Source organism: Meriones unguiculatus, chromosome 7 (assembly GCF_030254825.1).
Source record: "Meriones unguiculatus strain TT.TT164.6M chromosome 7, Bangor_MerUng_6.1, whole genome shotgun sequence".
Taxonomy (NCBI): Eukaryota; Metazoa; Chordata; class Mammalia; order Rodentia; family Muridae; genus Meriones; species Meriones unguiculatus.
Window position 1 is genome coordinate 14,470,414 of NC_083355.1, and position 13,106 is coordinate 14,483,519.

A 13,106-nucleotide genomic window follows, 5' to 3' on the forward strand; every position below is an offset into this window, starting at 1 on the left:
CGCCTGCCTCTGCCTCTGGAATTCTGGGATTAAAGGTCTGCACTACCACAGCTCAGCAAGCAGAGTTACCCTTTACCCCCACCCCCACACCCATTCAGCCTTCAGTGATTTAATTTAGGTAGGTAAAGGATCTTCTTCTCCCACTCCGAAGTTGGGTTTTATTTGTCCCCTGGGCTCTCTGTGTGTCTGACAAAGTCTCCTGTCTGCCTGGTTCCTTTGTGAGTTATCTTTTTTTGTTTTGTTTTTGGGACTGGATCTCCCTGTCCTTGAACTAAAACTACAGAGCTGAAGGTGATCTTGACTGCTGAGATTACAGATGTGGCCACCATGACCCACTTTCCTTGCTGTTCTTTAGGGGTTTCTGGTCTTTCATTTTCTTTTCTTTTTTCTTTCTTTCTTTTTTTCTTTTTTGCAGTCTCACTGCTATGTGTATAGATTTTTTTGTTTTAAATTCTGTTCAGAACTTGGCATTCTTCATAGGGAGGGTTTGTGCTTGCACTCATTACAAAGCTTCTTAAATATTATCTTTTAAAATATTGCTTCTGCTGCTTTGTAGTTACGTACTGCTAGGATCTGCATGAAAGAGTTGACCGAAGGCCCCAGAGGCCTCAGTCCTCTCCGAAGACACACTCCCCCTGGCTAACGTAGGCTATGACAGGTGCCTGGCTGTTCCCGAGGGATCAAGACTCCTGTGATAAGTGACTTTGGTCCCGTAGTCTCCATCAGCTCCAAATGCCCTCTTTTCCCCCTTCCCTCTTTCCTTCTGTAACCCAGAGTTTTGTACATTCCATGGCGGTCCCCCTTGGTCTTCGAGAGTTCCTCTGCCTCCATTACTCTCTAAACTCCTTCTAGCCCTATGCGTATTGATGCTCTCTCTGGCCCATTCACACTGCCTCTGAAGGTCTTCTCCTGCCAACTCTTGCTTCCTCCTCTTCCTCCTTTTCAGATGTTTCCTTGACATGCCCTTAGACAAAATGTGTATGGATCCTCACATTGTATTCTCTTGTCCTTAACGATTCCTTTATTCCCTCCCTTTTTTTTTTTTTTTTTGTTTGTTTGTTTGTTTTTCGAGACAGGATTTCTCTGTGTAGCTTTGGCTGTCCTGGACTCACTCTGTAGTCCAGGCTGGCCTTGAACTCACAGAGATCTGCTTGGTTCTGTCTCCCCAAATGCTGGGATTACAGGTGTGCACTTCTGTGCCAGTGGCCTTCCCATCTTTTATAGAAAATTAATGTTTATTTATATTGTGTGTGTATTTATGTGTGCTCTTTTATGAGTTTATGTTTACCACATTCATGCAGGAGCTCTGGAGGCCAGAAAAGCACATCAGATACCCTGGCACTAGAGTTACAGAGTCCCTTCATATGGGTGTGGGGAACTGAACCCCTGCTCTCTTCAAGAACAATAAACACTCTTACCCCCTAATAAATCCTTACAGTCCTTCCCTTATCCCTCCCTTTTTTGGGGAGGCTTAAGACAAGGTTTCTCTGTGTATCCCTGGCTGCCCTGGACTCGTTTTGTAGACCAGGCTGGCCTCGAACTCATAGCAATACACGTGCCTCTGCCTTCCTGAGTGCTGGGATCAAAGGTGTGTGCCACTGTGCCTGGCCATTTTAAGTTTTGTTTAAGCTGACCGTTAGGTTGCCTCTCATGGAATTTTCCCAACTTCATCTGGAGGGCCTAAAGAGTGTCTCTGGCTTGGAACCAAGGTTTCTGCTAAGTTATTAGTTAGCAGCTTCCAGGATCACCCTACTTAAAGCTCAGAATTGGGATATTGGAATATCCATTTTCCAGCAATGTTTCTTGTTCGTTTGAACTAGGTGTCCAGACTCATCCAGTTGCCCTCCCATTGCGGGACAGTGGTAGGTATCTCTCCACCTGCCTTACTTTTCACGGAGGAAGTAGCCCTTTGAGGATCCTGAATCCCATTGGCGGGCAGTTCTGGCTATCCCTCACAGTGTGGGTGGTACAGGCGGGGTTTCACCTTCGTCTACTTGGATTTTAAAATGCAGATCTGAAAGCTGCTTCTACAGCCCAGGAACCAGGGAAAGCTTTGCCTCCTGACTCCTCCCTTCCGCTTTGGGCTGGGTATGGTGCTGGAACCCTCACTCTGTCCTTCCCTCTCCTTCGGGCTGTGTCTTACTCTGCATCCTTGTGTTTGTAGGGTTGTGTTACCGGCCTCACCCCTTAGCTCTCGCTGCCACCATGTTATTGAACTAGAAGTCTCCTCTGTCACACCGAGCTTGGGCCTTCATTCAGCATTCTCAGGCACTGGATTCTAAGTCATGTTACCCATATTGTGACTGACAGTGGCACGTATTTTACGTCTTGGGGGGGACAGAAAGAAAGCTCCTTTTACTTCCCAAACCTTTCTAAGATTTAAACAAACAAACAACGAACAAAAACCAAAGCATGGCCCTGTGAGATTTTACAAATGGCTGCTTAGAAAACAAAAAAATAGAGCTGGCAAGATGGTGCAGATGTACTTGTTGCCACGTTTGACAACTGGACTTTGATCTTTGGATCCCTTATAGTGGAAGAGCCAACTCCCACAGGTTGTCCTCTGACCACCAAATGCACACCGCAAAGGTATACACACACACACACATACACGCACACGCACGCACTCACAGTCTAAATGTAAATGAATGATTCCACCCGTGCTATTTTTCTATTTCAGAAGCCTGGTAACATAGATCTTTTCTACCCCACCTGCTCGTCCCAGCTTTCCCACCATTCTTCTCAATTTGTCCTTTGTCACCGGGGCAGAAAAGAGAGGTTGGAGTGATGTATGGGTCTAATCCATGGTGCTCTGCTAAAAAGATAAACTTAAAATGAAGTGATTTATTACCTGTGGCAGGCATCCTGCATCCAAAAATGGTCTGTCAAAGCGAGCCCTCATTGATTTTCCATATCTTTCTGCCAGCCTCCAGATTACCACTGTTGTGCAGAGGTGGTCAAGCAGTTGAAGGTGGCAGGGTGCCTCCCCTGCTCCATGTTTGAAAGGCTCAAAACTTTTCCTGGCTTCAACTTTTTTTTTTTTTTTTTTTGTGCAAATTACACCGGAACTTCAGGTTTCTCAAGTGAGGAATAAGACGTTCTGTAGGTTCAGAAAATGCTTCTAGAACCGTCTGCTGGAGTGAGATGGATAATGGATCCCAGGAGAGCCGGTAGGATAATGGCACAGCTTAGGAGGAGAGTGCCTGGGTGGGCCTGCTTGATATGAGATGAAGCTGCTGTCTTATCTCCATGCTCATCCACCCCATCGTATTGGAGAATGACGAAGCAGAAACTTCTCCAGGAATCAAGACAGGGCCTGGGGAGCCAGGGGTCAGCATCTTTGAGGCTCAGCCATACTCAGAGAATGAAGAGATTGTTCTAAAGAGTCTTAGAATTTTGAACTGACGTGGGCCTTCAATCTTCTCATTGAGAAATCTGAATTCATTGATGATGACCCGGAGGCCTGAAGGTATTTATTGCATAGCTTACACAGGGCAGACCTGGAGAGCCCTGTGGCCAGCTTCACAGTGTGGGTCTGCCCACTTTCTGGGCATCACCATGCCCACGAGGCTTCTGTTTTGTTTCTCTGTTGGGTAACCGATGTTCTGTTTGCTCTCACAGCATACCTCTTGAAGTTTAGAAGCAAAAAATAACAAATGTTCCCTGCTCTCTTACTGGCATTCAGTTTGTTTGGTGCTTTGGCCAGGAGAGGAATTTTGTTTATTACGGGAGGCGTGGAATTAACTACCAGTTTTCTTTCCCGTTTTGTTTTTCAGTTGGGTGCCTCAAGAATAGTGATTGTTTTCAGCATTTCGTGTGTGTGCTGCACATGAAAGTGCATTTGGAGGACAGAGGACAGCCTTGGGTGTCATTCCTCATCTTGCTTTTGAGGTTGGCAGAATTGCTTGGGCAGGCCAGCCAGTGAGGCCCAGGGATCTGCCTGTTTTTGCCTCTCAGCACTGGATTGCAAGCACACGCTACCATGCCTAGCTTTTTATATATGGGTTTTAGGGACCTAACCCAGTCCTCATGCGTCTAGACAAGCCCTTTTTCCCGGGGGGTCATCTCCTCACTCCTAGCATTTATACTTTTGTTGTTTTGAGACAAGGTTCCACTATGTAACTCTAGCTGTCTGTAGACCAAACTGGCCTTGAACTCACAGAGAGACCACCTGCCTCTGCCTTTTGAGTTCTGGATTAAAGTTTATTACCATACCTGGCCTAGCATTTGTACTTTGAGCACCAAAAGCATCCTATAGTAATTCAGATGTATGCATTCTTCTGCATAGCAGGAAACAATTTATTATTGTTTTGTAGTGCTGGCAATCAAAGCCAGGGCCCCAGGAATGCTGGGTAAATGCTATACCATGAAATCCCTCCCCTACTCTCTAAGTATCAGCTTATAATAGAAGACGTTTAAGCACTGGTAACTTGCTTCTTTACCTTTTTGGATGGGCTAGGTGGAACCAAAGCTTAATTTTGGTCAGTTTTTAAAAATTCTATTTGCTGACCAGTCTATGAATTCATGGGTTTACCACTGACTCAGCTTTCCTGAGCCCAGGCTCACAGGACATGGGTTGTTACGTTGTCATTTCATATCTCACTTGGTACGTTGGAAGCCTGAAGAAGCAGGTTTAACTGCTAGAACAGCAGCTCTCAACCTGTTGGTCACAACCCCTTTTGGGCCGAATGACCCTTTCACAGGGGCTGCCTAAGACCACTGGAAAACACATATTCACATTACAGTTCCTAACAGTAGGAAAATTACAGTTATAAAGTAGCAACAAAAGCATTTTTATGGTTGCGGGATCACCACAACATGAGGCTCTGTATTAAAGGGCCGCAGTATTAGGAAGGTTGAGAACCACTATTTGTGCTGGAGAGATGGCTCAGCCGTTAAGAGCACTGGCTGCTTTTCCGAAGATCCTGAGTTCAATTCCCAGTAACTACAAGGTGCTCACAACCATCTATAGTGAGATCTGGTGCCCTCTTCTGGCATGCAGGTGTACATGCAGATAGAGCACTCACCTACATTAAATCAATATTGAGAGAGAGAGACAGAGACACAGAGAGAGAACCACTATTCTAGGAAGTTCCAAGTAAAAAACCATCAGTCTCAGGAGAGGCTTCTGAGTGGGACTGTGGGACCGTGGCGATAAAAATGAAGGCATTCTTTTTGTGTGCGGAGGAACACAGGGAATCAGCCAGGCCTGCCTCCCATGCATTTGCTTCTCGAGGCTGCTGCTTGGCTGACTGTTCACCTAGCAGGGATGGACGATCTCTAACATAACAGTTATTCATAAAGGCATTTAGGCTGATGGCTTTCTCCGGAGTGGCCTGCTGTTCAGGTTGGATCTCATCTATATTTCAAGGAATTTCTTAATGAGGAGAAACAGAACGCTTTTCCTTTGATTAATTCATTGGTTTTTTTTTCCCCGTCCACCCCAGTCCTCAAGGACTCATAGGTTGATGAACTCCCAGAAGAGGTCAGAAAGGAAGCCTAGAACACAGGAATACCGTAGAACTAGCCTCATTAAATTTGTTGAACACTGTATTGTATTGTGTCGGCAGCTCGGTAGAGTCGGGGAAGATTGATGAGAGTTCATTTGTAAAGCGAATTTGAAATCCCATCAAAGGAGCCCAGTGTTGGAAGTCTTATAATGTTCTCGGCTTGTTGATCATTTTTTCATGACCTCTGGCTTTTAAGGTCTTTTAAGCATGATGCAAAATACGTTATTGCTGGGTGTAGGGCACAGAAGTGAATCTTGCATTCTGGGTGCTGGGGGGAATCAAACCTGGAGCCCTTCGCATGCCAGTCCTTCTCTGTCCCTTTGGGCCACATCCACCCGTGGAGGATAGGCTGGAATGCTTTAGCACTGGGATGGCGTTGTCACGTGGCCCAGGCTGTTTCCCTGCTTGGTGTATGACTAAGGGTGTTCTTGAACTCCCTGCCTCCATGTCCTGAGATCACAGCCATGTGCTACTGTGCCTCGAATAACGCTACTGCACATGGGAGAATGAAGGTCAGATCCCTGTGCCCTCTGTAGCTCTGGCTTAAGTGGGGCCTTCTGGGGTGGCTAGAGGCGTGGTGGGCCCCAATGCTGGGCATCAGGTGGAGTAGGACATGAGTAAAATTCTGGTGTCTTTCAGCGACGTCCTTCCAGCTGCCCCGGGAGGCAGAGAAGGCTCAACAGCAACGGTTCATTTTCTGCCCCAGACAATCCCAACAGCCAGTCTGGTTCCACGAAAACGTTGCTCTCACAAACAAGGCTTTGGCCTTACCTTTTCTCAGAATCATGGCTGGGTGTCCTTGCACTGAGGCTCCCGTCAATGATTCTGGACCCTGCCCTTCTTCTGTTCTACCTGAGAAGGTCCCGAGCCACCGAGGAGATGCTTTTCTCAATTCCAGTTTCTTTCCCAAACCGAGGTCTGTGGAAGGCCACGTGGGCTGGTGAGAGGGACTCCAGCCCCGCCCTTTCCCCTTCCTCCCTTTCACCTTTCGTTCCCTGCTTTGTTCCTTCTTTCTTTCACATTTATTAGTGGGCTTTGTGTGTGGAGGGTGGAGAGCTAATGCCGTGGTGCCGGTGGCAGTCTGGGGACAACTTCTGGCTCCTGGGAATTGTTTCTGGAGATTGAATTTCAGTCAGAATCAGTGTCTTCCCTTGGTGAGCCGTCTTCTCTTAATTTTTGGCCTCTTTTTATTTGGGGACTGGTGTGATTGAAGTGGCCGTTGCCAAGTGGTGAACCTTGGAAGCAGGTACTGCTTTCTTGTCATCGTGACCTGTCTCTTTGGGACCTAACATGCTTTGTTTGTCTTAGCAGATTTATGCTGTGTGTTATCAAGACTTAGGGCAAACATGTAGCTAAAGCATGACGTCTCCTTCCAGACACAGTCAGGGGTGTGCTGTATGCTTGGGTCATGTCAGAGTATCTCCACACTCTAGGAATAAAATAACGCTCATCTCAAGAGGTCAACCTCACCTGGAGGTGTTTCCTAGGACAACATTAGAAAGCAGTCATCAAAGACATGTTGGGTGCCTAACGAACAAGTTTAGAGGCTCCTGAGGGCTTAGAAATGAGGTGGACAAAACTGGCCATGGTGGCATGTTCCTGTGAACCCAACACTTGGGAAGCTCAGGAAAAGGATCCTGAGCTGCACATAGCGAGGCCCTGTTTCCAGAAAATGAATTGAGGGCTGAGCAGGTGACTCAGGAGGTAAGAGTGCTTGCTCTGTAAGCATGGGGACCTGCATGCAGATGGACAGAACCATGTGAAAGGCAGGGTGTGGCTGCTCCTGCACCTGTAATCCCAGCACTGTAGAGTGGGCTGGGGGTAGAGGGGAAAGCGCAGATTTGGGGGTCCAGCGGCCTAGCTCCAGCTTCTTTGAGAGCTCCTGTTTGAAGGAATGGGGTAGAATGTTAGGGCACCCAGTGTTCTCCTCCAGTCTCCGTGCATATGTGTGGGTGCACATACGTACCCATGAACACACAGATAAATAAAATTAAAGAGACATCTGACCCATTCAATTAAAAAAATCAAATAAAGCCAGGCGTGTGCTCAACTGGACAGTGTCAGATTCAGGTTTGGTGGTCAAGTGTTAGAAACGCTGGGTTCGGGCCTGCTTGACGCTCAGTGGGCAGAAGCACGTGCTGCCAGGCCTGACCACCTGAGGAATCCACTCTGTGGAAGGACTGCCTCCCTCAAGGTACGCCCTGACCTCTATGTGCACACCAAGGCTTGTGCAAGCCACCTCCCTGCCACACACGCAAAATAAAATTAATAAAAATGTGATAAAAAGTTAAAGAATTCATAGGTGTAGCTAAAACTGCTCCAGTAACAAATGCATTAAAGAATTTATTCTCATTATTTTTAAACTTATTCATGTGCACGTGAATGCAGTTGCCAGAAAGGGGGGGGGGGGGTCAGATCCCTAGAGCTGGAGTTACCAGCCGATGTGACCCACCCAATGGTGGGTGCTGGGAACAGAACTCTGGTCCTCCGCAAGAGCTCTCTAGCCCAGTGCATAGTTTTCAAGAGACCCTCTGGGTCTTGAGTCTGGCCTCTGAAGTTAGCATTACCCCGTGGCCCTCACCTGCAGCCACCCGATTAGCAGTGTTCTCCTGCCCTGTTTCTCTCCCTCCTCCTATGTTCACAAAGTGGAATCCCTCCCTTAGTCTCCATGTATCTATTTATCTGATCATTTGTTTATATCAGAATGACCTCGCAGATATGTATTCTCTGAGAGCTGTTTTTAAAACTGACAAGTGGCCTCCCTGGAGGTAATGAGGAAGGCAAGGCGGTGGATCCTGAGAAAGCAGCCAGTGAAGATTGGATGCAGAAGGGAAGGAAGGCCTTGACCAAACCAGGGAAAGCCCTCGGGAAGAAAGCTTGGGGTGGACCACATCAGAGAGGGCATGGAAGGCGCTCCTGTCTTCTCGGTCACCATGTCTGCTGTGACAGCACGACCGTTGGAAATTGGCTTTTGTGATTGTAATGCTTGGCTGAAACTCCTGGGCTTTGGGGTGGTGTCTCTCTGCCCGGGGCAGAATTAATTGTGCTGTCTTGCACACCTGGAGATGGTCAACAGCATCTCTGACCTCTGCCTCCTGCAGGTGGGGAACATCTTCCTCCGTGTCTCCAGAAGGGCATATCAGAATGTCCCGGGCACTGGCACAATCAGGGAGGCAGAGTCAGTGAGTTTGAGGCCAGGCTGGTCTACAAAGCAAGTCCAGGACAGACGGGGCTACACAGAGAAACCCTGTCTGGAAAAACAACAACAACAGTAAACCAGGACTGTAAGATGCTACACACGGCCCTGCCATGCCACAAGATCATTCTTGGAATCCAAGTCCACGCATTCACCTGTTGCTTCCCTATGGAAAGAAGAGTGTGGCACTGTCCCATGAGCACAGTGTGGCCACAGGAGGAGAAAGGCCTCGGTTTTTGTTTCGCTTTGTGTATGTACACGCACACCAGTGCTCTTCCACACAGACACGTGCCTCCACCGATTAGTCTAGATGGGCCAGCTAGCCAGTCTGTTTCCTCCTCCCTAGCCATCGGGCCCAGCTTTTTCCACACGCATTCTGAGGAACCAGACTCAGATCCTCATGCTACATAGACAGGCAGTTTACCCTCCCTTCCCCCATAGAAGACCTTGATTTCTTGGGGGCAGTTGAGGGTCCTCATAGCCTTCGGCCAAATAAAGGAGGAGACCGGTTCTAACTCACTGAGTCTGAAATGACTCGGAAAAGCGATTCTCTGTGTGTAGCCTGCTATCCTCGTGGCGGGGAGTTGTTTTGCCTTTTCTGTGGTTTCTGTGTGGGCCTCGAAAATCAACTCTGGTTGTTATGACAGTTGGGGACACAGAAGCGCTTCTCACCCGTTAGTCGCTGAAAGCCTGTTTGGTTTAAATCCAGCACAACGCCTACCGCACCGGGGGTGCATTGGTTGCCGGTAAAGTCATTTCCCAAGGCAGCTGGGGGACTGGGGACTTGTACTCTCTTTACAACTCTCCTTTTTCTTTGAAGACACTTGCATTTTGTCCTAGTTTTTTGTTTGTTTTTGTTTTGTTGGGTTTTTTTCCTTCTCCTCTTTTCTCATTGCTCAGTAATTTATGACGTTGCCGTTTCAAACCTAGCAAAGGTGACAGAGGGTTAGGAAGAAGCCAAGGCTGGGGCCTGAACGACCTTGCACACCCATCGATGCCATCTGTTGGTGGCTGGCAGAACTGATGCCCTTGGTCTTGGTGGAGCTCTGTTGATTGCCCAGAGTTGAAAGTTGGCAGCTGAGAGCCACAGGATTAGGAAGGAGTGGTAGGAGAAGGAAGATGGCCTGGCTTCCTAGGTCAGATTTTTAGAAGTCAGGTGGTGCTGGGAAATTTTCAGAGGATTGTTTTTCAAGGTCCTGGCAGGGATGCTACTGGGACCTGAAATCCATTTAGGAGTCAATTGTCAGCTAAGAAATCGGACCGTGGGGAGTTAACAGAGCTGTGGCGAGCTCTCCAAATAGAAGAGAACTACAGAACCGCAGTGTCTTTCACAGAGTTAGCACACAATTGCTGTTTGTGGAATTTGATTATGGAAGAACACAACTCCGCACTAATGAAAGCAATGAAGACAGTAGCACACAGAAACGGTGATTCGATTCTCTTTGCTTCCAGAGGTCTCTTGGCTGGTATACATTTGTTTCCGCACCAGTCCAGTCAAGCCAGAGCGTGCATATTCCTGATGACAACACTGAGATTCCGTGCCTGGGAAGGTAGCACAGTGGTTAGAGTACTTGCCCCTCGTGCATGAGGTCATGGGTTTGATCCTCAGCACTCCATGAACGAGGTGTAGATAATGCACACCTGTAATCCCAGCACTGGCAGAGGCAGGAGGGTCCGAAGTTCAAAGTCCTCTTGGCTACACAGTGTGTTCAAAGCCAGTCTGATGTACATAAGACTCTGTCTCGAAAATCAAATAGATTTAGTGATGGAGTACTTGCCTAGGATGTAGGAGCTAGGTTCAATTCCCTTGTTCCACAGAGTGAAAACCCCAGATACCCAGGCAGGCCATGGAGATTTGAACCCATAACCTTGGAATGTAGATGCAGGAGGAGCTTGAGTTCCAGGCCAACCTGGACCACTTAGAGAATTGTGGTCCAGCCTACATTACAATAGCAAGACCCTATCTCAAGAAACACAAAACCAAAAAGGCCCCTCTGAAATACCCAGAGACTAAATTTCATGGTATGAACAGCTAGCTGGTTAATCCCCTCCTCCCTCACCCCCCAGTAATTCTCCTTACTGCCAGATAAACTGACTTTTCTCCTGCCTGGGCAGTCATAAGAGTCCCTTTTAAACCCTTGTGACTAAAGCCCTGTTTGCAAGGTCTCCACTGAGGACCTGGGCTTCTCATTGACCTGGCTGCTTCTAGGTTCCTCCTGGGGAAGAGAGAGAGAGAGAGAAAGAGGAAGAGGGAGATGGCTAGATGGTGGTGGATTAACATATGAGAGGTGGCTTTACCTTAGACTCAGAGGCAGAGAGACAGAGGCCCTTTTCACTTCTAAGTAGAAAGAAGGTCTCCTGTAAATGCTTGCTCCTGAGTGTAAGAGGGGAATTAAGTGTGGAGGCCTGCCTGCCTGGGGCCCCTAAGCCAGGAGGCACCTCCTGAGCCAAACCCATCTGCCATCTTTCTAAAAGGTTTCCCTTTACTCCTGCTCTGCCCCCTCTTCTATTTAAAGATTTGGTTGTTGTTGTTATTATTATTATTATTATTACTATTATTAATTGTGGGTGGGTGTGTGGGTGTATTTGGGTGTGTAGATCTTAGTATGGAGCCCACAGGTGTCACCACAAGCTAGAGTTGGGTGAAGTTGTGAACTGCCCAGTGAAAGTGTGTTGTTCATCACTGAGCCATATCTTCAGTCCTAACCTTGAGTCCCTGATCCTTTCGTGGCTGGGGGTTGCAACCCCTTTCAGACAGGGTGCCTCAAACTCTGTATTCCCCTGAGGATGACCTTGAACTCCTGATTCTGCCACCCAGGTCCTGGGATTACAGGCATAGACCACATGTGTTGGGCTTTTTTTAGATTATTTCTTAACTTCCAGTGCCAGTGGGGTTTTCTAAGTCTATCTTTTCAACTGACAGCTCTTAGATGAGACATAGGGGCCTCTGTACCGGGCTTTTGGGGGGGGGGCACCCAAGGCCCTGGCCTCTTCTATCTTTCTGTGGGAATGGGAGGGATGGGGAGATGGGGTGTTGTCTCCTTTTTCCCTGGCTCCTGAACAGCTTCCGAACTTTCTCCTGAAGGCAAACAACTCCAGCCCAAACTCTGAAAAACAGGGGCGGTCTGTCTCTTGAAATGCTGCCCCTGAGAAAAGCTGTCTGTGCCCCATCCCTCCCCCCCCCTTTTTTTTTTTAATTCTGGGAGGTCTGTGTGGAAGCGCCCTGGAGAGACCCAGCAACGATTATTCTCACAGAAGCCATTCATTAGTTGCCACCGGGCTGAAGACCTTGCCCTGCTGAATTCCTTTGAATTCAGAGGTTTTGAAAGGATCCAAACTGGGCTTAAGACTTGAGACTTTAAAAGAAAAAATTCTTTCTCCAGCCCCATTTTTTTTTTTCTTTCTGCGTTTCTCAATCCAGCGCTATTCCTCCGTTGCCCACAGCAACCCCAGTGGCTGTTTGGTGCCTCGGTATGGAAGCCATTGAGGGTACCTGACGTTGAGGGATGCTGAGCCATTCACCAGAGCCACAAGGGAATCAGGTTTCTCCCATTAGTCCTGGATTCCAACCACCATCAGCATTTCGTCCATCTTGCCTTTCTGTGAGCTGTCCCTTCCTCCCAGGCAGACTCTGTCATGGCCCCACCTTTGGAGGAGTCTGTTTACCAACAATGCTTTGTAAAGAGTCTCACACATCTCCTTCTGTTCACACGTTGCATGCGCGCTCACTCACTCCCGGGAAGGTTGTCAGCTTCATGCTTGGCACTCCCGGGAAGCCAGCAGACGGCCCAGGGCAAGGAGGCTGTGATGCCACCAGCCAACCATGCCGACTGGGTAGCCAGGCTGCAGGGTTTTCTTCTCTCGCTCTTTGTCACAAGAAGATGTTTTGTCAAAAGGAAATGGCAAAGTTGTCATGGAAATAGGCCATCAGCTTTCTGAACTGAGCTAACCCTCGGCGGGGAGGCATGGTTCCTCCATGAGTATGTCTTATCCAGTTTACTAATGAGAGCGTGATGACCTCAGTCCTTACCATCACCCTGTGTGTGTGTGAGTGCGTACATGCATGGGTACACATGTGAGGCCAAAGGTTAATCTCTGGGGTTCTTTCTAAAGAGCCAAACTCCTTGGTTGTTTTTTTTTTTTTCCTCTCTTTTAATTGTTATTTGGTATATGATGGTCTGTGTGTAGACAGGTATGTGCCACAGTGTGTTGTAGATCAGATAACTTTAGGGGGTTGGCCCTCCTCTTCCACTATGTGTCCTGAGGATCAAACCCAGGTTGTCAGGTTTGCTTGTCAGGTTTGACATTCTCTCACCGACACTGACGTTTGTCCGGCAGGCTGGACTGGCTGTCCAGAGAGCCCCAGAGCCCATCCGGTCTCTGCCTCCCCATCAATGGGA

At 48.0% G+C, this 13,106-nt stretch overlaps 1 protein-coding gene across 1 annotated transcript in view; it reads left to right on the forward strand.

The window, feature by feature from the left end:
* The window catches only part of Pitpnc1 (phosphatidylinositol transfer protein cytoplasmic 1), a 247,599-nt gene that overhangs the window by 63,426 nt on the left and 171,067 nt on the right, over window positions 1-13,106 (forward strand). The gene's annotated exons all lie outside the window — the stretch shown is intronic.